The following is a 26,850-nucleotide window of genomic DNA, read 5'->3' on the forward strand; positions in this document are numbered from 1 at the left end:
TGGGCTGCTAGTGAAAAGACTCTTCTTTTTACATGAAAGAGTATATATGGTAGTATTTTGCAAATAAAGAAAATGTTTCAGCTTTAAGTATTAACAAATTGCCATGTTTTTTGGTTTTTTTTTCCACACACACACATCCCTCCCCCTTCCTGCCCCCACCCCCCCTTTCCCCCCCTTCCTAAATCTAAGTTAGTATATTCAGCATTGGATTTCAGATATTTAGATCAGGGGTTGGCTGCCCCAAATGTGGAGCTGTTGTACCCCCAGGTTCAAGTGGCTGAAATTTAAAAAAGAAATTAGGTTCATATAATTCAATTTCTTCTTTTTTTAGGTAGAGATCTGAAACAGAATGGATATACTGAGGTTGAGAATGTGCTTGACTGGGGGAACATTTTGAAGTTGAAAACAAAAACAACTCTGGCATTTATTAGGCTGCTTCTGAGAAACTTATGTGTAGCTAAGTAGAATAGAAACATGTTTGGAAATGTGGTGGGTAACATTAGTTTTGGGTAAGCCAAGCTTAATGGTGATAAAATTTCCTAATTTTCTTCCTAATTTGACTTAATGACTGAAAGTTAGGCAGATTTTACCAGAATATTGATGAAATCCATCAAAAGTTAATAGATTTCGGTCAGCTTATACTTTCTTTAAGATGGTTTTGTCCAAGTGCTAAAACCCAATATGTAATTAAAATGTGAGTTTTAAGAGTGCATTACTTTTCATTTTTAAACAGCCAATCTTGTGTGGTTTTTTTTCATGGTAGTAGCAACATGCTGTTTCATTTCAGTTTTTGAAATTTTTCCTCTTGTGTTGTCTTTACAGTAGTTGCTATGCAAACATTAGATAAGCTTTGTCTCCCATAAAAAAGGGCAAAGTTTTAAACCCACTCTCTGCAATGAGTTTAAAAGAAATTGCATTGAATATTAAATTTAAGGCATATCTTTAAGAACTCTAACCTATCATTTCTTTTAAGTGCATTGTTGTGTTCCTTCCCAGGCCTTTGGAAACCTATAAAGGACAGTTAAATCTGGTTGATGCATGGTGATGAATCCCTAAAATGTATGCAAGATTAATGTTTTTGTTGTCAGAAGTATTTAGCTTTTTCCATCCGTGTTTTTAGTCATGTTCACTGGAGCTTTGTGCATACTACCTGAAGTAAGTCTGTAAATGTTGTATGAGCAGTTAGGTGGCTGTGGGCTCTGGTTGCTCTGTGACCGAGCATGCAATGTGGAGCAAAATGGCTCAAGTTCTGCTTATTTACCTCAGCAGCCACTCTCTAGTGGTCGTTCCTAGGTCCCCTGCCCAGCTCAAGGCTGAAGTCAAGCAGTTGTGTTACATCATCGTGATCTGCACAATGAGCTATGACAGAAATGGTGACTTCTGCAACAGGAAAAAAGTATGTGCATTTATCAACTTGAATGACCAAGGTTATAGGACTTCAAGTTGTGTTGAAATGTTGTTTAGCAAGTTTGGTTTGAACTTTCACACTCAAGCTTTCCATTTTGTTATTAAAGGAGGATTATACAATGATGTTGCTGGGTGTTCTCTCAGCTAGCATTTCTTTATTGCATGAACGTTCTCCTCTTCACTGTCACCTCAGTTCTGTTCTGGTGAGGAGGCAGTGCTTTGGGAGGTGTTGTTTTTGTATGGTTTTTAACTGGAGGCTACAGACTGCCACAGAAAATCTTCAAATATTTTCCTTAAATTTGTGAACACTTGAGGAAAGTGAGCTGTGAATGCCTGAGTACGCTCCATTGGTCCATCAGCGTGAGTGCTGTTACTGACCTTCCAGAAACAACACGGTGCCCTGGACACGCAATCAAAGTGATTTTTGTCTCACTGACAGAAAACATAGCAAACCTCAAAATCAGCATAACATACTGAAGGGTGTTAAGACTCAAAATGTCCATTACTTCACTTAAATCACAAGACTGGGCACTATATTTAGAATTTTTCAGCAATGCCTCTTATCCTCTTGGAGCTGAGTAATACAGTTTAGTTAATGGCTGAACTAATCAAGCTTTGAACCACTTCAAAAAAGCTCAACATAAGCTTCAAGGATGTCATGGCAGAATCCATTCAATATGAGAAAAACAAACCTAAGAAATTAAAAATAATTTATTTTTATTGGTAAGGCATAGTTTCTAAGTTGAAATCAACTTGATGACAGGCTAAAGTATTAAGGGGAACTATTAATGAGTCAGAACTAAAATTTTATAGGATGGTTTCTAAATATATGTCTTCCTACATTGTAAACTCCATAGGATTCTCTGACTTAGATATTTTAATTGCTACTTTAATGAACTGTATTCAGGTAATACCACACCCAGGATTTGAGAGAAGCTGTTTGCAGAAGAGGTCCAGAGGAGCAGTGGCTGATCACTTGCCTGTGCCAAACTATACCTGGTAAAGAATTTTTCCTGAAGAAAAATACCAGCCTTTTAAGAACTGCCACAGAGGAGAAACTTGCTGGGAGTAAAACCAGGCCGTATTTTTATCATGTGACAATGGCAAATGTGATAATTCATCACTGTATTAGGTAAATAATATGGAAGTGTTGCTACTAAGAAAAAATCAAGCAATAACTTGACTTTACTAGTGCTGATGGGGAAAATAATGTAAGTGTAAGTTATATCCCTTGGTCTTTTGGATCAAATATCTAAAAATTCTGCTGTCAGCAGTTACGTGACGTTTGTCAATGGAGGGAAGGGAAGTGATGGGGAAGGAAAAAAGGGTCAGTGCAGTTTGATAGGAAGTTGACTTTCATTTCTGGAGGATATGCTTGTTCTTAAAATGCATTCTCTTTACATGGGTTGTGGTACAAAATTACTATAAATAAACATTTAAGTGAAGAAATACAGTTGTTGAAGATTGAATTATGTGATAATTCTTTTCCTTTACTGCCTCCTTTTACTGTCAGGTGATGCAAGCTGATGTTTTCATTGCTTAAAATTAGATACTCTCAATACCTATTAAGAAAACTGATAAAGGAGTGTAATACTGGGAGTGGGGAGGGGGGAAACAACAGTGAGACATTTTAATCATTGTATCTCAGTCTTATACTAGTAAAAGTCCAAAACAATTAGTGAGAGCAAAATTGGTCCTGTAAGTATTAAGTGAAGAATATTTTCCCTTTTGATCTAAGGAAGACAGACTATGGGAAATAAAGTTCTTATGGCTTTTGATAGATGTTATGATTCATATTAGGCTAGCAGCACTCACAGTACAGATGGTACTTGAATATTGCTAAAGCATTAATTAGTCGTAAATGTTACCCTCCTTCTCTGTTGGATTTGGAGGAGCTGAAATAGTCTCTTACCTATGTGTAGGCTTTTTTATTTTTCTAGTTACTGCCTTTATCAAATATATATGTTTATTACATGTATAGCATTTTTATGAATATTTTTTCTTCATCACACTGTAGTCCTTTAACTTCAGCTTGTCCTTTCTACTCAGACAAATTTTTGAGGTCTGTTACTCAACCTCAGCTCGTAAGATACCTTTTCATAATGTAGCTAACTTTTCCACTTTATAACTTGACAATACATTTATTAAGTATCAAATCCACTGGACATAGGATATGTAGGAAACCAAGTAATCGTTTACCAGTAAAGAGAAGTAAAAATGCTAGGACATATGTTGCAAGTCTGCAGATATGACAGAGTAGTGAGCAAAAGACATTGTAAGGAGCTTAGGATACTGCTCCTGAGTATTGGTTTTCTAACATGTAAACTTACATGTGTTACAGTTGCCAGGATTCTTTTTATTCTATATATGCACTATATAGTGTCCATTTCCCTGATTCTATAACTAGGCAGACTCCCGGCATTAACAGAAGTGTAAACTTGGCTTGTTAGAAGAAAGATCATTTTGGAAGAATGGATGTGACCTTTATCTAAATGCCAAGGTTAATAATACACAAATACCTAAATTATCTTTGAAATTAAATGTCTCTCTATATTTTTACATTTTAGAAGCATGTGGAAAATAACTACTTAATATTTTCTTGTTGTTTAAAGCAAAAAAAGAAATAATGAAAACATTCACACATGATACCTTGGCTCAGTCTCTAGATCCATGTATGCTTGATAGTACAGCAATGCATATGATTGTATCAGCTTTCACTTTTCTTAAATATATACCTGAACAAGGATTTTGCAGGATCTAAAACATCAAATGAAGGGAAAAAACCCCTTTCGGCTGTCCTAACATTTAATGCTGGTTTAACTTCATATTAAGGAAAAGGAAAACATACAACAAAAACATATTTCACTTTTAAGAGTTAGAGTTTGAAGGTCTTACAGACTTGAACTTTTCTCACATTTTAAATTACATGTAAGACTCTGGAGAGCAGTGTTTAGCAGTTTGAATTTGCAAGTAGGACAGTACAATTGACTTAATTGCAGTTATTCCTATAAACAAGGATTTGACAGGGTTTGGCCCTTAATCAGTGGAGAGGACAGTGTAGTTTTGTATACTATGCAGATGTGAGTTATAAACACACTAATGTTTAGTCTTTCAAGGTGCTTAGTGCCTTGTCAGAACTGTTTTCCATTCTCTGTTTTTTGGAGTTAGTAACTGCAGTTATGTTCAGCATCTTGCAGAATAAGCCTTGAAGAGACCAGTGGGTTTTCTGATTTTGAAAGCCTCATCGTTTGCTTGATGACCAGGACTTAAAAAGTTTTTTCAAAATCTGACAGTTCTGTCCTCTTGTGATTTGACACTTGCACACAAGACACAGAAGAGGGAAGCAGCGTGTAGGAGTTGAAAAGTTTGTTAGTAATTAGACTAGTTACAATTGTTTCTTTCAGACATAGCATAATCTTATTGCAAAGTAATGTTTGTGGCAATTTATACATCCCTCTGTAAACTACAGTAAAAGTTGTTCAAAAGTACAGTAAATACTTAGAGACATGTGCATACATGTCTACTAATATATAGCATATGTATGTAAATGCAGCATAAAGCGAGGCAGTAGCTCTACCTAATATATTACAATACTGTTGGACTCTTTCCACAGCTTTAAATGCAGTCATGATTTTATCCGACCATTTGGAAAGTGTGTGTAATTCATAACTACCTCCTTCTTTAACATTAAATTAATTCCTCATCTGTTGGCTCTGTAGGAATTGTTTAAAATACAGTTTTTAATGCTTGAAATAGTCATCCTCCTTCCGAGTCACCAGACATCTAGATCTCCCGGTGCTGGTTTGGGGCATTGAATTGTTTCGCAGCGCTCACCCTTTTTTTTTTTTTTTTTTTGGAAGTGCCTTTTTTAAAAAAAAGTATCTCGGTAGGAAAAAGTAAGAAGCGCCAGTGCTTGCCAGAAGAAGTTTGCTTCCCACCCTCTCCCTTACCTTGTGCTCCTGGACTATAGAAATCCTGGGTCAGCTATAGCTCCATGGTGCGAGGCGTTCAGCTGTAGCATCAGAGATGTGAGCATTCCAGCAGTCCCACTAAACAATGAGAGATAGGCTCTTTGCATGCCCCAAGCCTATGGAGCATTACGTCATTGCCTTGCCATATAAGGCGCTCTGTGTTGTGCAGACTCGTCGTGTCTGCCTGGTGTACTTTAGTGATAGCCAGAACTTAGAAAGCTTATTAATGTGTTCTGGCTCCAGCTGACGCTCGGGACTGTGTGAAATATTTCATTTGTCTACTAGTTCATGGCCAAGAAGAATGTGCGGAAGGTTTGGGCTAGGGCAGTTCCCTTCTATTATTGATAATAAAGTCATTAGAAGTTGTTAGCTGATTAGTTACAACGTTTTCCACTTAGTCTCCCAGCCTAGAATTTCAGAAGGGGAAAATTAACTCCCAGGTCATCTTTAATTGTTCCAAGGGAGCTTTTTCTTTTTTTCTTACTTCTTTTTTAATGTGACAAAAAATGTGAATTCATCTGAACTCCTCAGAAGGTGATATGAACTTGGAGCCTTCCCTTTTTTTTCCTTCTGTAAAGAGTTGGGGTCCTCAGAGGATAGTATTTTATTTCCTGATGATGTAACTACAAAACAATTCTCTAAGTGATGATGGGAAGGCCAGATGAAATCTGATTTTTTTTTTTTCTTCTCTTCAATGTTTTTCCTACAAAACCCTTTCCTTTTTGTATGTTTGTGTTTCAGATAACACAATTAAGCAGCCAAACCAACTATTTTTAGTAAGAAGGTCTTAATGAAATCAGTTGCTTGTTTTAATATTTAGGAGAAGGGCAGGAAGCCAGAAAGTAGGTTTTAGACTGAAGAGCTTAAAATGTATCTCTTGTATTACCTGTCCTTCAGTGTACACCCTGACACGAGGAGGAAATACTTAAAATAGGCACAAAGCTCACTGTTGAAATTCCACTAAGGGTTAACAGGAGTTAATGAAATAAACTCCTTTTGTGTTGATGGGTAAATTAGAGCATTCAAAAGTGTTCTATGCAGCTCTGTTAAAGTAGGTGCATCCACAATTCATATATTTGCAGCTTTGAAATTTAGTCATCAGATAAGCTTTGATATAGCTTGAGCTGTCCTACTGCTTGCTTTTTGTGTGTTTTAGCATACTTGAACAGAATGCTAGCATAAGGCAATTTGCTTGTTTGGGGGGTGTTGTCTGCAGCTACGAAGACAAATGGTGATTAAAATGTTTGCATTTCATTAAAAAGACAGACATCTCTTAGCTGCCTTGCACATATTTACCCTGCATGTAGTCTGAAAAAAATTCTTATTCCTTAGTTGGAAAATTCCAGCCAGCACCTTGCACTGTGACTGGGTAAAGACTTAATCAGAAGCGTGCTACTTGTGCAGATGGGTGATCCTGCTGTGTCCTCCATGTAAGTTTGAGAAAGCTCAGATTTGGGTGCTTGATCAGAAAACTCCTAAATCTATTTAATAGTGCAATACCTGTATACTGACCCTTCCAAAATGGTTTCAAGGATAATGAAATGTCTTATTTGAATATACCAATGGACAGACCAGGTTAATATTTTATTTCCTATTTTAGGGTGATTTAATAATCAAATCCAAACAAACAAACAACCTGTCCTTTAGCTAAAGTTGGACTGTTCAGTTGCTTGGCTAATGTTTTAGGAACTAACATTTTGTATAGTTTTTTTCAAAAGTATTGTGCCAGTGTGGATCATTTGAATTGCATAAGAGCCCATCCAGGTGACCTTGGTTTGGGGAAGGTGAAGTTGACTCCCTCTTTAAGCTACCAGCTCACAGTTTCTGCTGGGACTCTGTTTAAAGAGAGAGGACAACAGCAAGGTACTGGTTTAGAACAGGCTGTGGAGGATGCCATATCCAGTTAAGATTTGCAGGGCTGTCAGGTGAGTAGATCAGTGAAAGGTAGCTAGGAGTTAAATGTGCATGCATTCTTTTTTACATAGATGTGTATGTGTGCAAGCATACAAATGCTTAGAGTAAAAACTACTGTTTCTGTGTTTGACTTGGTTACTTTTTTTCTTTCCTTCCCTTTGCAATTTTTTTTTCCCTGCATCTTCTGCTTCACCTGCCCATTCCTTATCTTTCTAGTCTATCTCTACATAAAAATTGCCTGCATTTTTGTCCTCCCACATGAAACAGTTGTTGTAGACCATAAACAGCTTTGAAGAAGATGACTTCTCAAAAGCTGTAATCAAAAATCCATCCTTACAGTCCAGTTCTGTTCTGAACTTGCTAGGAACACAGCTCAGATAGTGCCGGTGATTAAGTTTATTGGCAGTCTGGGGGCAGGCTAGAGCAGGGAATAGGGAATGCAGATCCTCCTGTTTGTAAGTCTGCGTTTACATCTGGGGATGGCCAAAGTATGAACTTCTAGTTTCTTAACTAATTTTTTTCTGCAGTACTAAAGTACACATCTGTGACCTTCTGCAAAGCAGCTTTATCAAAGAGCATCAGCTGAGTGTGTAATGACCCGACTTCCTTCTCTTGTATTGTCACAATTTAATAAAGGCCAGAGTATGGTACTATTCCAAGCCCTGGTAGGGAGCTATATAATTAAAAAGTCCAAGTTCTGGATTACTATAACATGAAAAGCTTATGTATATCTGAGGCAACCAATGGAGTTGCTGAGAAGCCTTCCTTTAATGCTTTTTTACAGTGTCTTCCAGTATCTGTAGGTGGAATCCTGGGCGCTGGTGAACTTCACTGAAGGGAAAAAAAGCCTTTGGGCAGACAGATATGCCTATCTCATTCTCCATTGCTCCCTGAAAATGAATTTGGTTTCCTTAGTTACTAGACATAGTTGTTCTTAATTGGTGCATTTGCAAGTATTGTGACAGCAAAAGAAGCTGTGGATTTGTAGAAATGAAAATCTTACTAGATCATTTGGTGCGTCCCCTGAAAATGCAGGGCTGCTTTCTGCAGCCTGCTGGCAGTGGCTTTCATCTAGTCTCTCTGCTTGTCATTTCCTATCATTATTTGTGCCCACATTCTCTCCGGATTTTACTTGGAAAAAATAGAAGCTGGAAAGATGGAAGATTATAGCAGTCAGGGAAAAGATAGGACAAATAAGCTAAAAGACTTTGAGGCTGTTGTTTAGACTTTATCTTAAACTATCTGAATTCCTCCCGTTACTTCCATCGTTTAACTGCTCTTTCCTTTTTCTTCCCATGGCAATTCATAGCAGCAGTTCCAGTGTCCTTAAACCCATAACTTATCTATTTCAGCATTTGACCCATTCCTTTAGCCATTTTGTATCTAAGATAAATAAAGGAAATTAGAACTTGGGCCTCAGTTCAACAAAGCACTTAAAACATAGTCCTGTGTATGTTTGTTGAAAAAGGAAAGGACTTCAGCATAAGCCTGATTTTAATGATATATTGAAATGCTTGACTGAATCACACTCTTGGTCACATTTACTTCATATAGATACTGTTGAAGGTCGGGCTTTTGAAATCCTCGGTGGGATCTAAACCTTTAGGTTACTTTTATATTCCAAAAATAGACATCCACAGAAGTACAAATACTGCCAAAGTTTTTAATAGGATTTTACATTACTTAAAACTTTTTGCTTTTTTGAAGGTGGTCTGCTTAAGTTTTGCAAGGGGTACTGGAGACCTGAAACACAGGCAAGATTGACAAGTCATATTTGAATGACTTGTAAATGGGATCTGATGGTTAATGTTTTAATACCTCATGACTTTAAGGATTTTTCTCCAATGTATGCTCAGCCTTGTCTCTGAAGTCTGTGGGAGTTTTGACAGTAACTCAGTGGAAGAAGGCTCAGTCTTTAATTGTTTCTTGGATTGATAGCATCCTTGAAAAATTTTCAGTCCAATTTGTCTTTATTACTTCTCCTAGCATGGTGATTGTTGCTCTCTTAGTTTTCACCGGTAAAGAGTGTTTTAGTGTGTTAAATCCTAATGCGTAGATTAATTTCTGAATATTAGAAAGAGAAATATAGAGACTATTACTGCCAAGTGGCAGTCTGAAATGCACTGACAACTGATAAGCTGCATGTGGAAGGCAAGGGGGAGAAGCAGGGAAAAGTGCTAAAGATAACATTCCTTAGATTCATGTGTCTTTTACTATGGACCATGGACGGAAAGAGATTCATATCTTCATTACTGTGTGTTTTTAATTTTTTTGGCAGCAGGAAGAAATATTTTCCCAAACTCTCCTATTGTTTGCAGATTCCATTATTCTCCCTTTTTTGGCAGATACAAATAAAATTCCTAGCCAAATATTAGGGATAATTAGATCCTTTTTTGTTGGGCGCCGCTGTGAGAAGTTGATGACTGTATCTGTTAACTACTAATGACTGTTCTCCTAAGGAGAACTGGCAAGTGATCCGTATGTGCTTATGAGATGGTTTCCCCTTGTATATGGAACCAAGATAATTTTTTATGAAAAAGACATTTTTTGCACAGCAGAGTGTACCATGAACAAGGATTAACAGAATTTAATTTTTATGCCTTCACCTAGTCTATATAAAACATATATAGCCAAGTAATCTTTTCTCCATAATGAAGTGAGATAATGTTCTTTATTGTGCAGAGTTTTCATAGACTAATGTATTTTAAGAAGCAGTTTGGTCTTGGAAGTTTGTTTTGTTTGTGGTGTTCTGCACTGAGATTCCTTCCCCCCACCCCCTCTACAAGTATGCCTGTCTAGTTGGGCTATTTCTGGAAGCATGACAGCCATTTCAGTATTAATGCAGTAGCACAAAGTGAGTTGTAGTCATGTGAAGACGGTTGCAGTGGGGTACCCTAGGTACTAAGTTCCATGTCTGTGAACATGCTTCTAAGAACAACATATTTTAAATGTCTATCTTTAGTCATTAGACCTCAGAAAAAAATATGTGACACTGTGTAATTAGGTGCCTTCTTTTCTTCATCCATCTCCTTTGAAATTCAGACAAAGCAAGATTCTTCTTGTAGAACTTCAGGTAAATGGTGTGAGTGAAATGTTCTGAGCTTCAAGTCTGACTCCACATGAATCCCTGTCTCAGATGTTTTGTACATGTTAACTTAAGATGTGATTTCAGTAATTTTCTTCAAGGTGATCAAACCTCTTTCTGAACAGTTTAATTCTTGTTCGAATAATAAAAACACAGGTTTGAATGAAGTTGACTCAACTTTTTGCGTAGACATGAATTGAACGTGGTGTCAGTGGAAGATGCTCCTTTCAAAGCTGTGATGCAGATGAGGTGAAGAAGTAAACCAAATTATTGCAAGTTCCTTCAGTTCCTCCATATCATTGAACATCTCTTCCCTTCTGCTTTTCCTTTCATGTCTATTGTTTCTTCACTTGTTGCTGGGTGATGTTGTTCTACCAATGCCTTGGAGTGCAAAGTCCAGCAGACAGGTAGAAGGAATTTGTCATTCAGTGCATTTGTTACAGGTTGCAAGTTTTACAGGAGTCACTTGAGGCCATGGCCTGCTTTGAGAGCAGAAGCTTGTGAGGCACACACTTAGGTGACTGTGGACTTGAATGCAGCTTAGGAACTGTAAGAAGTCTTGTTGGAGCCATTGATAGTTATACATAGAGGAGTACAAAGTTGTCATACTTCTTAGTGGTTAAGTAGAGAGAATTTAGGATGCAAAGGTATCATGAGTTTTACATTTCATTGTCATAATTCTCTTGAGTAGGCTTCTCTTGCCTCTTAAAGATTAACCTGGTTAAAATATATCTGTTAAAGAGAGCTTGTCTGAAAGGTAGTAAGGTTGTAAAAGAATGACTATGGATGCTAAGGAAGGCAAATTTTGCAAGGAGAGAAAATATTTTTTGTTGGGCTGTCTGCACTATCTGAGAAAAACGTAGACATGTTCTTGGGGACACAGGCCCTTCTTTGGGTTGCTAGATGCTGGCATTTATGTTATGAAACCTACACAACACGAGATTTTTTTTTTCTGTCTCAATAAATGTTTTTCCCCCTTAGGATTCCTGCTAAAAAATAAATTTTAAAAGGCTTCCCTTATTTTCTGAAATTTCGGTAGCCATAGTCCCTGTTTAAAGCCCAGTGCTATAAGTTACTGGCAATTTCAATACCTTTTCAAGGAATCTGTATTGAAATAATACAGAGGCAAATGTATCCTATACAGGCCATTTTAGACTGTGGATTCCTAGGGATGTAATGTAATTTGTAAAACTTTGATCCCTTTGGGATTCAGAATTGCTGAGCTCTATCTCATAGATTCATATTTCAGAAATGTGACTTAGTTGTGTTGTTCAATTCTGTAGTCTGGAAAAGTATTTACAGAATTTCTTGATCTCCTAGTGTGTAGTCACATGTAGTTCTTTGTGTTAGTCTTGCCCATAGCAGGTACTGTTCGAGGAGTCTCTTGGGCTTGGGGAAATGTATTTAACAGACTCAGACACTCTATAGCTCCAGAGTCTGCAACAAAAAATTCACAAAACCCTTGAATGAGAAAGGGGAATAAATACAAAAGGGTATTAATTTGGCTTTTTTATGGCAGCCTGCATGAGACATGTCAGCATTAAGAACCACTACCTTAAACACAGCAATACTAAAATTGTGTCGTTATCTGGGAACACTTTTATTGATCTCATGTCTCTGGGTGTTATGTCAACAGGATGAACTATTACTAAGAAAGTATTTCAGGAGATAACTAAGTGCTTGAATAACCTACAGATTGCTTCATGCTTGAAAATTGTGTCCAAGCGCAAAGGAGTGATTTAAGAACATTCTCTTCCAGCACCTAAAGGCAAGACAGAAATTCCTTTCTAGTCCCTAAAATCCTATGTTCTTTAAACAGTCTTCCCTTCAACCTTCCCCAGTCCTCTATGGTCAGCTTTATTTTGTGGGGGTTTTTTTTGTTTGTTTTGTTTTGTTTTTTCAGTTGTTGAATACTTTATTTTTAATCTAGTTTGTTTAGTTACCAATTTTTAGTTGTGAAGATGAAGTTTCTGATCCTTTTAAGTTTGTTTCTCCTTAGTAACTTAGTTGAAAGTGTTCTGACAGAGCATCATTTCTGGCTTCTATTTGCTCTGGCCACTGAGCTCAGAAACTCATAATATGAAGATTAGTATTAATTAGGTAAAGGATAGTTACAGTCTATAAAAAACTGTGTGATCATGATGAACTGTGTAGAATTGACTAAATGTAGAGATGTATTGGAATCTTTTTTGTACCGATACAATTTAATATAAGAGAAATTTGAAGCAAAGTGGTTTCTTTCACAATCAAGCCTCATGGTGCGTTTGATAATTGTTAATAATTTATCTTATAAACAGACTGTGCTATTAGTCATGAAAAAATTAAACAAGCTGATTTAATAAATGGACGTATAATTTCAAGTTGTTCTCTTGCATGTCTTTTTAACATAGCTGTTTTTTTCCTAGCAAGGGTAGCACAACAAAATACCATAGACCTTAGTACTCTTAGGTGACTCTACAGAGCAAAGATTTAAGCCTGGTAAATTTGTTAATCTTTGGGTTATTCCCCATGTGTCCCCCCCATCCCCTCTCCAATAGATACATAACTATGTCTAAGTAAGTATTTGTGCATAACTATAGCCAGTAGCAAGGGCAGAGGGAGAAAAGCAGTTCTAGTTATTGTAACATGGTACTTACGACACTGCTTGAAGCCTTTTTGTGGAAAATGACAACACATATTTACTTTAGCTTTTAAAGTGATACATAAAGAAGTGTCTGGATTACATGTATGATAAACAGAGGCCTAGGGCTAGAAGTCGCAAAAGAATAAGTATTTTCTGAATTCCTAAGGTATATTTGTTGGATAAATGAGACTCAGTTGTGTGTGACCTCGTAGAATTTGATTCCAGTTGGCTTTTCCCATTCTAACATGTCTGTGTTTTGTGACACATGTAATTCTTTTGTTCTTTGATGCATTTTTGTTTTACTTTTTTTTTTTTTTCAGGTTTTATTTGTTTTTATTTCAGAATTCCCATAGTAGATGAGCAAAGACTATTCTCACATAAAACAGAACAGTCCTTGATATTGCGGTTGAGTAGAGAGGAGCATACATGGATCCAACTCTACCAAAATAGGAGAAGTTATTTTGCTAGAACCCTAAGGTGTGTCCGGAGTGACACAGGGTTATACAGAGCTTGACAAGAATAAACACTTCATTTGAGAGTTATAAAATGCCTTTGACCTTGGGGCTTGGGAATCTAAGTGGAGCTTTAACTCCATGCATATCTAAATCAATGCAAGTCATGCCGAAAAGATGTTACTATGTATAGTTTGCTCAGTGTGATGGGTGGTTAGAGTTATTGGAGCAGTTCTGATGGGGATAGGTATCCCTGAAGCAGAAATACTCATAGCTCAGAGGTTTGTGGAAACCCTTATCGGTGACTTTGCACACAGAGAGTAGGGTGTGAGCAGGAAAGAATTCTGAAATGCCTCCAGACCTTTCGGGAATTGCTCTGAAAAGTGTTTGCATATACAAATGTGCACAAAGGAGTTGTGGATACTTGTGAGATTTTATGGACGATGGTTCCAAAGGATTTTGATTTTTCCAGCTAGTCATTCTTTAAAAGAAGTGACTGAGGGCTGTTTGTGATGCCTTAGTTTTAAATGCCATACCAGTGTGTGCTCCACTTGTATTGATATTACAGAATTTGGGTTATTTAGCTAAACTTTGACTCAATACTCTTGCTTCAGTGTTGCAGAAAATGCGTTCTTGGAAGCATCTTCTCTAATTTAGGTATTTCTCAAAAGCAGGAAAACTGCCTATTTTTGGTAGTGAATTCCTACAGGCTTCAGGGTATAGCATTAGTATCTTAAGTAATACAAAAGGAAGATGGGAAATTATGTTTGTGGGTCTTTTTGCAAGTATAATTTGTTTCTTTTCAGAACTACAGGGGAACAGATAAACCCAATCACCCTGTAAAGTTGTTTTAGTTTTTTCTTTCTTTAACTACTTCACGAGAGATTATCTTTTATTAACCAGATATTATCTTTTCTCTTCTCTTTTCTTGTGCTATTCTGTGCTCATCTCTGATTTTTAAGTGCATCCAGGAGCCAAAAGCAATGAAAGAGGCTAACATTTGTCAAGTGAGGTTCCAGTTTGCCTTTGTCATGTTGAAAGAAGAAATTCCATGAGTGGATTATAGGAAGGTGGAGGGAGGACCACGTGAAGATGCCGATGTCCAACTGAGTGACTGGGAAGGAATGATTCAGAGGCACTTTTAGCATTTCCACTGAAATGCAGGGAGGTTTATGACTGCACTTTTGTTCCCTAAGGGAGGTCAATGGGAAAGGGAAGAGGTCTAGAATCAGGAAGTGGTCCACACAGAGTCTCAAATGTATACTTTTTGCTTTGGCATTAATTTGAGTTTAGAAAGGAAAATGGCTGTGTCTTGCATTTCTGCATTGAATTATCTTTGGAATCTTTTATTTCAAATGGGGCCAATTTATTTCTGTCCGTTGCATGGCATTGAGGGTAGTGAAAATAGTTACCTCTTTCGCAATGAAGAAAAATGTTTATTTTGTTTTCCAGTGGAGCTTTGGGCTTGATTTGTTTGCCTGTCTTCATTTTCTGACCCTGACGTTGTTCTTTCTCTCTCACTATTCATAATAACCTGTTCAATTAGAGTGATTTCACTGAGTTGATAATATAATTTTATTGGGTTTTTGTGTGATTCTTCTGGTGAATATTTGAATGTTTTACTTTTGGTAAAGCCCTGTGAGGTGGCAGTCCTTTTAAAATTGCATGTGTGTGTGTACACTGTCTTAGGACATTCACAGGCTATTACTGTTTCTGCTTTAATAAACAATGAATGTACTGGGTATGAGTTCACTTGCAACATTTGAACATTTGTAAATCCCAAGTTAAACACCTTCATAACTCTTAAGCTACAAGTGTATTGATACAAGTTAGATTTCCACAAATAACTTCTAATTTAAGAATTGTACAAATTTTGCATGTGTTCTTTTGCTGCCTTTTGGGCATATGCATTGCTTAAAGTTATCCGGAAAACATTTTTCACGTTCTTATTCATAAATAAAAGTTGGGAGAGGGTTTCTATTTCGTTTTTTAAGAACCTGTTAACTTCAAAGGTGGGGGCTTGTGGGCGTGGTTTTGTGTGACTAATTTTGAAGAAAATTTTGATTCTGTTTTTGGTGTCAGAAAGTTTGTAAGAGTTACAGAGCAAACAAACCAGAAAGGGAGACACAGCTCTCCAGCAACTGAATGGTTCAGACTGAAACGTGCTTGGGCTTTTGAATTGCATGGTTCACAGTGGGCATGCTCAGATGTTTTGTTACTTCCAAAGCAGCATTACATCATCTTAGTTGCAAAGTCACTCTGCTGTAGTTGTCTTTACATCCAAAAGAGCTCTCAAGTGGGATATTGAATATAGGCATTACATAACCAGAACGAAGTCTTTATTGGTTGATTGTAGCCTTAGGGTGGGATGCTGAATGGTAGTTGCATACGGAAGAAATAATCTTGCAAAATTAACCATTTCCTAACCATCCTATCAACAACTACGAAGTGAAGTAATAGACTGGGGATAGGATTCACTTGGGAAACATGTAGCTGAAGAAAATAAGATTTTAAATTGGTTAAGAGTTCACCTTCTTTCTGTAAATGCACTTAAATGTATTGAAACAAACAAAAAGAACTAGAAGAGTTTTACAGATACATTTATAGACTGATTTGCTGAAATTTCATGTGTTGTAATTCCTGTTGCTAATGAATTCAAAGGAGGCAGACCAATTTCCACTCAGTCTAAGGTTTTAATTTATTGGAAAATTATCCACATAAAAATACTGGAAAGAAACTTTTGGTTATGGAATATTAAATTTGTCTTTCTAAGCTAATTTAAGCACTTCTTAGAGTTATTCGCTTCTTAAGGACCATATGTACAAAATTATTGTGTGTCTGGCAACTTTAATCAGCCCAGTTCAGAAATGATCTGGTTTTCAGTAAGACCTTTTTTGGTGAAAGGTATGATAGAGTTTATAGTTCTCAAGATATATGAAACTTATACCAAAGTCTTTTATTTTATTGATTGTCATGGTATTTTATGTGGTCTCAGTGTAGTTTTAATGAATATGGACTTCATAAACCTCATCTTAAATAAAATAAATAGGTAAGTCTCTACTCTGTGGGAAATGAGACCACATTGAAAAAAAAAAAAAAAAAAAAAAACACACCAAAACCATTTAAAAGCCTGAGCTTTAAGTTATGATGATCTGCAGGTGATTTCCTGTGTTGTCTTAATGTAGTTTTTATGCACGGCTTCAGGGTAAAATTGCACCAAACTTTCAAATTAAAACTGCTAGTCAGCCTTTGGGTATGTGTACCTTTTAGAGTAGAAGGTGTTTTTTCAGTGAAAAGACTGACTGAACCCAAGGCCGTGGATTTTGCTTCTCTCTTGCCCTGCTCCCAGACTAAATTAGGCACCAGTGTGAGTCATCCATCAATATTGACTTCGCTTTTGAGATTTATCGGTGGAAGAGTGGGAGGTTGTTGGCTTGTTGGCAACTTTTTTGTTAACGTGCCTGTCCCAGTATATCCTCAGAAATAATAAATTTGATTTGGTTATTTCACAGAGTCCCCCAGTTCTTCTCCAGATCAATTCCAGATGGTCAGTGCTCCCATAAAATCTTGAAATAATGATTTTGAAAGTGGGGCCTCAAAGTACTCATCTTCATACTTCAGGGACAACTGGGACACGAGTGTGTGTAATACTGAAGATTCTCAAGTGGAAAGGAAGGCACGTACTGTGAAGACTTATTTGAAACTTCATTGTATTTTTATCCATTCACAGCAGACAGTGTAGTTCTTAAACTTTTTTTTTCGTATTCCCCCGTGGGACATGGATGAGTACTCAGGCTTAATACAGTCAGTATTCAAATTTTTGATTAAATAAAATGAATACAAGTTCCAGCTGTTATCCATTGGATGTGTAATAGGTGGTGCTTAGCATCCTACCAGCTTGCTGTACTTTCACTTATCAGCAGTTCTGTTTAGAAAAGTTTGGGATGTGCATGTATGAAATTTTATCCTTGATAGTTACTCATGCAGGCATCGTTCTGATACAGTCTCCTGGTGATCTTTATACCAGTTGTGAAGTGGACATTGGGACAAATGATTACTAGTTAATTTGGAGTTCCAAATATACATGTTACTGATGTCTGTTTAGGAAAACATAATTGGTTGCCCCCAACCTGGGTTTTGGTAGAAAAACATCAGCCTGTGGGATTTCTCTCTTTTGGCGGTGGAGCTTGCCATGTGAATTTCCCACCTTTTTAATCCTTTCAGACTTAAGCCTGAATATTCCTTTTTCTGCAAAAGGACCAAAGACCTTTAGCATCCCTTCACTAACAGTGGGTCATTTGAAACTTTCTGGGACCCAGTATTTGCTGCTTTACTCTGCTGAATGTTCATTTCCTTTATATGCTTTTGATGAAAGAATTGAAAAACAACTTTAAGTGTGTTGTGGAATCTGTTTTGTTCATTTTAGTGATAGTGAGTGGTAGAGGATTTCTTCAGTTTTCACTGCTGAATCAGCATGAATATGAGGGTTTGAACTATGTTCTCCTATGTTTCTATGTGTCAAGAAATATGATGATTGCTTATTAACTTCCAGAAAATATGAGGTTAATATCAGTAAGGACAGAAATTTGTGGCACTGAAGAGGAATGAGAACAACATAACATCATTTCACTAAGGGGCCACAACTCTGAGAATTAAGGAAAAACATTATTCTGTATGAATTGCAGTTGTTTTCATAGGACACCTTGGAAGTAACAAACATAAAATCCCAAGGTGACAATTATCTTTAAAAAACAGGTAAAAATAACCAAGCATGTCTAGTAAGAGTCACTCAGTCACAAAGCACCAGGTAAAAGTAAGATGTGTTGTCTAGTTTCCATACTTTTCACGAACCCATGTCTTTAAGTAACTAACATTGTCCTTACAAAATTTAAAAAATACCAGGTTTAAGGCTGTGCATCTTTATTGGTTTAATTACACTTTTGAGAATTTAAATGGAGACAAAAGGTAACTCTTTGGCCTCCACTTATGTAATTTAATTTAAGTAATTTTCTGGAATGGAATATATGGTTCCATTTTTTTGTTTTCCTTTGAAAACTTTTGTCTGTATCTCCTCACATTAAAAAAACCCCACACAAACGAACCTCCCCCTCAGCCTTCCTCCCCCTCCGCACCCCTTCTCCCCCCAAAAAAAGGAGAAAAAAAAAAAATCCAGTATTACCACATGGCAATTGTGATGCTGGTAATCGGTGCAAGAGCATCAGAAAGGAAAATAGTGAAGGTATTGGTTTTACCACAGAATGGTTTGGGTTGGAAGGGACCTTAAAGATCATCACGTTCCAACCCCCCTGCCACGGGCAGGGACACCTTCCCCCAGCCCAGGGTGCTCCCAGCCCCGTCCAACCCGGCCTTGAACCCTTCCAGGGAGGGGGCAGCCACAGCTGCTCTGGGCACCCTGTGCCAGTGCCTCACCACCCTCACAGGAAAGAATTTCTTCTTTATAGCTAATCTAAATCTACCCTATGTCAGTTTAAAACCGTTACCCCTCATCCTATCTCACTCCACTCCCTGACAAAGAGTCCCTCCCCACCTTCCCTGTAGCCCCCTGTGAGCACTGGCAGGCCGCTATAAGGTCTCCCCGGAGCCTTCTCTTCTCCAGGCTGAACAACCCCAACTCTCTCAGCCTGGCCTCACAGGGGAGCTGCTCCAGCCCCCTGAGCATCTTCGTGGCCTCCTCTGGACCTGCTCGAGCAGGTCCGTGTCCTTCTGATGTTGGGGGCCCAGAGCTGGACACAGCACTGCAGGGGGGGTCTCATGAGAGCAGAGTAGAGGGGGAGAATCCCCTCCCTCGACCTGCTGGCCACACTGCTCTTGCTGCAGCCCAGGACACGGTTGGCCTCCTGGGCTGCGAGTGCACATTGCTGGCTCACAGACAGTTTTCCATCCACTGATACCCCCAAGTCCTTCTCCTTGGGGCTGCTCTCCAGCCACTCCTCACCCAGCCTGTATTTGTGCCTGGGATTGCCCCGACCCATGTGCAGGACCTTGTGCTCGGCCTTGTTTAACTCATTTTTGAATTAATTTTGAACTTCGAGTATTCTATTTCATTTTAGTGTACTAATACTTTTTATTTCAGGAAAGACTTTTTTTTTTTTTGTAACTTCTCTTGGAACTATCCAACATACCTGCCTTTGCACTGTGTTTGTTATTGACTGACTCCTTCTGGAAACGCTTGGTTATTTTTAACCTTTTTTTAAAAAATACTTTTTGATGGACCAAATTCCTGTTAACCGTGTTTAATGGTAGCAAGGTTGAAAAGTAGCTGCTTGCATTTGTCTTAATGGATAGCTTATTTTCTACTGAATTATGAGTGTGCTGAAGATATTGCATCCTCATGGCCTGTTACTCAGCTGGATTTTCAGGGTGCCAGAACCACTGTCAGGAGCATGGATGCCTTGGCATTATAGGAATTTAAATCATCAAACTGACTTGCTTTTTGGTTATTTGTGCCCTCCTGTTTTTTCCCTTTATTCATCTTCTCCTGATTATTTTTTTTCCTCTCTTTGAATAATTATGTACATGACTCTCATCTTTTAATGGTCTTCCCCTGAGGAGAAAAAGAGGAGCGCGAGTAGTGCTGTAGGTGTATTTTGAGGTCCACTGCTCTGGGACTGTGAAATGTGCACCCAGCCTGACCCCGGGAAGCAGAAGTTGCAGTGAGAGAGGCTGCAAACCACTGGTAAACTGAGCAGTGAGTTTACAAGAAAAGAATGTTGGATCACCAGTGTTGATGCTTGGGTAAGCGATTCACAAAAGAATCCTCCATCTGGAAACTGAAAGGAGAAAAAGTTTATTTAAGGTGGCCTTTAAAAAAAATTTTTTTAAATTGCTTCTCTGGTACATGGCTGCAGCTATATATTTTGCAGCATGAGTCATGGATGGCTTTATAGTTCTACATCCCCTTGCATAGGAGGAATAAACTTTGGAGAAGAGGAAGTTAAGAGAAAACAGAAGTGTGAATAACTGCTAATGGTGCACTCTCTGGCTCCATTCAGTCTGCCATTTCATCATACATGAAGGGGGTAATTCAGAGATTCCTTTCTTGGCATTTAAGTGGCAACATATGTTTGAAACAGTGAGTGGAAACTGTAGGAAAAAAAATGACAGGCATATGGCAATAGGAAGGCAAGGGAAAATTTGTTGCCCTAACGTTAGCCACATAATTGGTACACTTAACTTCTGAGGGACTGATTTATTTAAATACAGAAATGTATGCTCCATTTATTCAGGTTTTCTTTATGTAGCCCATATCTTGTAGTTCCTTTATAATGTCTGTCCAAAGAGCTCTCTGAGGGAGTAGAAGGTGATGTGTGAGGTTCAGAGCCTCTCTGCCGAGGAATAGAGGAAAAAATCTGGATGCAAAAACACAAACCTGCCTTCGTTCATATTCTTATTTTAAAGGAGGAAGAATTGAAAACCTTCTGTATTTTAATATTCCGTTGTGTGGACTTTTTACCACCTTAAGCTAGCAAGAATGTTTATGGCTTAATGCAATTTAAGATGTACTGCTTAGTGAAAAGGAATATCTGTCCTGGAAACAGGCATCCTCCAAAATAGCATTTCTAGTGTGAAGTATGTGCTGAGGTAACTTGCAAACTTTAATCGAAGAAGTGTTTCTACCCCATGCACACATCTGTGCACAACTGGAAGCAAAATGCAGTCTCTCAAACTGTGTGCAATGTGGAGAAAACATGGGTAGCTCTTTCTGCTTCCTCATTTAATTTTGTGCCTTGAGTTAAATAATCAATTTAAAGTGAGGGTATTACTGGGAAGGTCAAAATCAAACCTGGTCCTGTAGGGCTTCTGTTGATATGCAAGATGTGTGTTTCAGCCTGCAGCTGAAAACTCTTCAATACAGAGACTATGTTCTCAAAAAATGCTTAGGAGGAAAGAAGTCTGTTTTCTTTCTGTTAAAAAATGATTGATTGAGATCTGGGAGAATGTCTCTCACCAGTTTGCCTTTAGAAGTACAGCCTCTCTTCTGAAGAGTGGTTGGGTCCTTGGAGAGCTGTAACTCAGCAACTGACCAGTCATGCTATGGCCCATACTCTGAGGGGATCTTAATCCTTGCATGGAAAAGGAAAATTGACTAAATGACATTTTAATTTTGTTCACTCTTCTGGCTCTGGGATTTTATGGTCTAGTGATTTAATTTTGAGATGGTAAGTCCTATGTGAGATTATGAAGAAATGTTCATTTGTAAGTTCATTGCATTATGCCAGCTTATTTTGGGCAGAAGAAGGACAGATGCTTTACTAATCTTACTTAAATTTGGAAAGTATGCAGTATTAAACTTCTAAAAATAGATGAAGAGCCAGCTCTAGCTTTTTTTTTTAAAAAAAAAAAAACAAAAACACACACAAAAAAAAAAAAAAAAAAAACCAAACACGAAAACCTCCATAATTAGTACCCTGTGTTAACAACTAACACCCTGAAAACTTGAGAAATCTGAGCTAGTTTCTTCACCAGAGTAAATGACATCACAAATACTGTCAGCAAAAGGAATGAAAACAAGTGTTTTGAAAGGAAACCTATTTATGTTATTTTGGTTGTCACCCATGTTAGCAAAAAGCCAGGAAAATGCATCTGGAATTTGTAGAAATCTGTGGAGTTGGCTAGGGGTGTTTTTCTTCCTTTTTATAAATACATGGGGGAGAACCTGTTTTTTTCCCTTTTTGTTTTTAAACAATAAAAATTAATGATGTGCTACTTGTTTTGGAGGAAAGAGGAGACATTTTAAAAGAAGTTTCAGGAAAATTATTAAATATACTCTATTTGGTAGCTTCTCTTTGTCTTATTTTACTTAAGTGTAAATGCGTCCATTGTCCTGTAGTGGGTTTCTTGTAAGTTGCCTTTGGTGGAATCACTCCCATGTGCACAGAATCCTATAACTAATTATGTGTGGACTAGAGTGGTGCAGGTCAAAAGGGACAAAGACTTGCATCACTGTTGTGTGGCCCTGCCTCCTAATTATCATTTGGTTTTGTAGAGTGCATTTAAAGAAATTTGGTCCTTCTGCTGTTCTGTTTGAGTTTATTTCTGAGCAAGGAACCACTAAGTAGAAAACTACATTTTGTATCATAAACCCTTCAGCTGATCTGAGATTTTCCTTTAATTGTCCATCACACCAGCATAAAATGCTGTGAGGATTTGTCCTGTTTGAGGGAGAGCTTTTTGCTTCAGTATGTTAGTTAAAACATATCAACTAATATGGGTGGTAGAAGAGAGTCAGCGCATGGCTCTTACGTCGTCATATTCCACCACCATGAAACTGTAGTCACAAGATGTGACATTTTTATGGTGTGAGAAACTCCAAGTGGTTTGTACAGCCTTTTTAAGCAACAGGGTTGCAGCATGTCTGTGTGCCATGACTGGCAACTGTCCCACAGAAGAGCAAATTTTAAACAGACGTGCAGGCTGCCTGCTGGGCATGGAGCACACGTGCAGGGGTACTTATTTCTTGTGTAATGCTAACAACCTTCTCAGCACAAGTGAACTCATCCTTTTTTCCATTCCTTTTCTTGTGCCCGACAGTAACTCTACTGCTCCATGTTACTTCAATCCCCATGTAGTGAATGCTGGATGAGAGCTGCCATCCTACCTCGATTGAAGGCTGAAATCTGTGCTTTTATGTGACCAGGAATCTTACCTTTTCCTAATAAAGTGACATATCCTTCTCTAAATCAGCTGAGCTTTAGGAACTTGTTCTTACCAGGAGACCTGACAATTAGTTGGCCTATAAACAGTTGCTTTTTTTTTTTTTTTTTTTTTAATGAGCTGTTGGCTCCTTAAAACACATTTGGAGCTTAGAAAAAAACTTCATGCAAGTGTGTAGCTCTGACTTCTGAAAACGGGCCCAATTTCTGCCTACTTTGTAGAGAATTCAGATAGATAATCTGTTCGAGTATCAGTGGAGTGATGCTCACGTTCAAGTTTGAATACATCATCTCTGAGAAAATTTTGGCCAAGCGTGCTCCTTAGAACTAATGCAGGAGCTGGTTTTGATATTTGTTGCAAGAGTTGGATGGTGGTGGTGGGGAAGAGGCTTATTGTTTTCCATGTTCTGAATTAAGATCTATCTGCTCAGTTTTCAGCAGGCTGCTTTATTTGTAGACTCAACTAGTGGTGCTGACAAAATTAGTGTCTTCTTCCTGTATTTAACTTGTATTTGTCTGGTTTGCCATCAGGGAATTGGGAGAAACCCTTTTCCATCCTGGTCTATCATTGACTTCTTAGCACTAGGGTTGTGGGGCATGGATCAGAAAGGTAGCGGTCTCCTTCACTTGCAGACCTGCTGATCTGAAATCCCATTAAAATTTGCCACCCAGAATTTAAAATGGAGCAATCCCTTCATCCACCTCTCCCTACATTCCTCATCAAAATATTCTTAGTTCACTTCATGCATCTTTCTGCAGGACACAGGAAGATATCTAAAGATCTAACATATTGTAAAGATGATCAACATTTAGCTGGTTCTAAAAAGTGACATGATGAGTCAGTGCTGACATGCCTGCTCTGTCATATGTGTGCATACAGCACACATATGCATACACGTACGCATATACACAGCAGCGGGTACGAGCTATTTTGAGGAGAGTCAAATTGACTTTGGTTTGCATATCACAGACATGTTTGGATTCAACCTGCCTTTTCTGATGCTGAAAGGATTGGGATGTTGTCTCAGCTGAGCCTTCTAACAGGTAGATTTGAGCTTCTTCAGAATTTAAAAGTCTTTAAATCCATTTGAGCAGTGTCATTGGAATTGTTTTTTTCGGGATTTAATATAGGCTGTTGGTTTGCTCTACTGGGATGAATTTCTTTTCTGGCTCTCGTGGATCAGTTTTCTTGTTTACTTCCCCATCCTGCCTGGATTGCTGCTGCTGTTGTAGATTCTTTACTATGTTGAAATTTTGCCTAAAGATGATTAAGAAGTACATACTCCGAAGAGCTAGATAAACTAGAGGGACAACAGATATAATGCTTTTGGTGCTTTATTGACAATGATAATTTGAAGTTTGTAAATATTCTAAGAGGAGGATGCAACATAATTAGAGATCCTACATAAATATTTTTTTTTAAAAGTCTAAAATTTCTTCTGATGCTATTTTATACCATTTCCTTTTAAGTAGAATGTTTGTAAGTTTTTAAAAGATGTAAACTCCTAGGATGTTAGCTAATCAGTGTGGAGAAATCAAAGTGCATAAAAGTAGCTTACATGTAGACTAATACATTAAATATTTCAACAATGTAAATAGATCACAGTAACTGAAGCCTAAACTCATCTTTTGAGATTATGGTCAGCAGGTCAGGAATTTTATTTATGGTTGATTGTTCTCCCCATGCCCCAGAACGGGCATTGCTAACTCCTTTCAATTTTCTCCCTTCCCCTTCCAGTAATCCAAAACATCCCAATTTAATTTTTTCTTAATTGTTTATGTGTATTTAAGGCACCAACAACAGCCATTGCCATTTCATAGTGACTTGGAGGTAAAGAATAAAAAGATTGCCTAAACTAAGTTTAGTAAAATCCACTTTCATATTTCCTAGTATTTTTTTTTGCTAATTGCAGATAGAGATTTTCTGGCCTTTTCAGAATGTTACTGAAGAAAATGAAAAAGGAGGTGTTAAATGTACTTGTATTTTTAAGAGAGATGTAACACGTCGCTGTGTGCAAATCATTTTATAGAGGCTGCAGCTTTTCTTATTTGATTGGAGATATTTTATTTGTTACACTTGCAGTAAGAACTGTTTATCAGACAGCCAAAGTGTAAAGATTTCAAGTTGTGCCATTTTTTACTCACTTCAATAACCTGTAGCAACTGCAAGTGTCACAGCACAAAAAAAGGCAGTGGTGGGGACCACAGCATAACTTTTCCTATGTGTAATTATTTCTGATTTGTATTGACACTGCCAAATAGGAGAAAATCTATAAGCATAAAGCTTAGCTAACCCTAATGTAGTTTGATTGGAAGGGAAGAAAAATGGCAAAATCACGTATAATGGATTCCTAAATGATATTTTTTATGAGAAACAACAGGTCAAACTTCCTTGTATTCCTTATGGGAGGGATAAGCAGTGGATGGTGCAGGTACCAAAGCTGGTGTCATAACGCATTCTGGAACAGTGTGTGGCAGCACCAGGGAGTCCTCCTTGCATCCTGACTCTCACAGCTTCAGCTGTTTCTTCCTCTGAGCAATGTCTTTCCAGTACAGTTTATAAGAACAACAGATAAACTATGAACTTGCAGGGTGTGTATTTCACACAGCATGGTCTGGAAGGAACCCTGTGCCAGACCTCATCCCAAGTTTGTGCATTTAAGGATCACTTGAGGCTTTGGGTTGATTAAATACCTCTTCCCAATGTCTTTCTCCAAAACCTCATTTCAGATCAGGAGAGCCAGTCTGTGACCACTGGGGTTGGGCACGGCCTGCCAGAACACTTCGCAAGGCTTTTTTTTCTTTTACTATTATTCCTTATGGCAATTAGTCCTGTGTGGGCTTTATGAATTGTCCTGCTGGCCGGTAGCCCCTTCTCTGATGTCCTCCTCTGTGAAACGAACATGTCTTTCAGGTTGGGGGACATGTGTGTTACAGGGAGCACCAGCATTTTGGTCAAGCGATGCAGTCGCACAACCTTTCATGTGGTGTTAGGGAGAAACCAGGGTTTGGACCTTAAACAGACTTATAGTAGATTTTGTTGGCCTAATCTGAGAGAAAGCCTAGACACTTCTGCTCCAATTTAGTAGAATGGTTTCTTCTGTTGTGGTTTTAATTTGTTTCTTTACCCTCTCCTTAAGCCTTCCTGACTCCTTTTCACAACCTGCTTTCTCCTACATACAATTCAAAGTAATTCACAGTTATTTAGAAGAAGTTACTGGATACCTAGGAAGTACTTTTCATCATGTATTAGCAAATATCCTAACTGTGTTCAGTACTTTTTACAGCTTGCTGATATGATGCTGTTAGTAACACATAAGCTGGCTGCATGGAAGTGTGTGTGTGTACGTGTATATGTATACAGATACAGTCCTGATGCAGACTTCTAGACGTGATCCCAACTTTGGTAAGGCACTAAGTAAAACTCTCCTTCACAGGTATTGATAATGTCCATGACAAGGCTGACTAGAAGCTACCCGGTAGCTTTGGTGGTTCTGACTTGTATTCCAGACCGTCAGTAGATGTTGCAGTTGGAGGCCATGAGGCCTGTCGTGCCCTCTGAGCTGGTGGCTGAGATACACGTAGGGCTGCAGCTGAGCAGATGCTATTTCAAAGAACCAGATGTTGCCTGTGTGACGTGTACATACACCTTTAGAGTGGGACAAGCATGAATGGCACATCTTAAAGGATGAGGACAGCTGTGCAGTAAGAAACCACACCTTAT

General features: G+C 38.0%; 2 protein-coding genes across 5 annotated transcripts in view; one reads left to right on the forward strand and one right to left on the reverse strand.

The window, feature by feature from the left end:
* CMSS1 (cms1 ribosomal small subunit homolog) overlaps positions 1–26,850 on the forward strand; it is a 250,674-nt gene that overhangs the window by 33,867 nt on the left and 189,957 nt on the right. The gene's annotated exons all lie outside the window — the stretch shown is intronic.
* The window catches only part of FILIP1L (filamin A interacting protein 1 like), a 209,928-nt gene that overhangs the window by 28,204 nt on the left and 154,874 nt on the right, over positions 1–26,850 (reverse strand). Inside the window, exon 1 of one of the 4 annotated variants that reach the window (XM_033005290.2) lies at positions 5,358–5,456. The exons of the other annotated variants lie outside the window; for them this stretch is intronic. The gene's annotated coding sequence lies outside the window, so the exon portion shown is untranslated. Of the gene's footprint in view, positions 1–5,357; positions 5,457–26,850 lie in introns of those variants that run through there. 4 annotated transcript variants of the gene reach the window in all.

The sequence above is a fragment of the Tyto alba genome, unplaced genomic scaffold, assembly GCF_018691265.1.
Source record: "Tyto alba isolate M040663 unplaced genomic scaffold, T.alba_DEE_v4.0 Super-Scaffold_14, whole genome shotgun sequence".
NCBI classification, from domain to species: domain Eukaryota; kingdom Metazoa; phylum Chordata; class Aves; order Strigiformes; family Tytonidae; genus Tyto; species Tyto alba.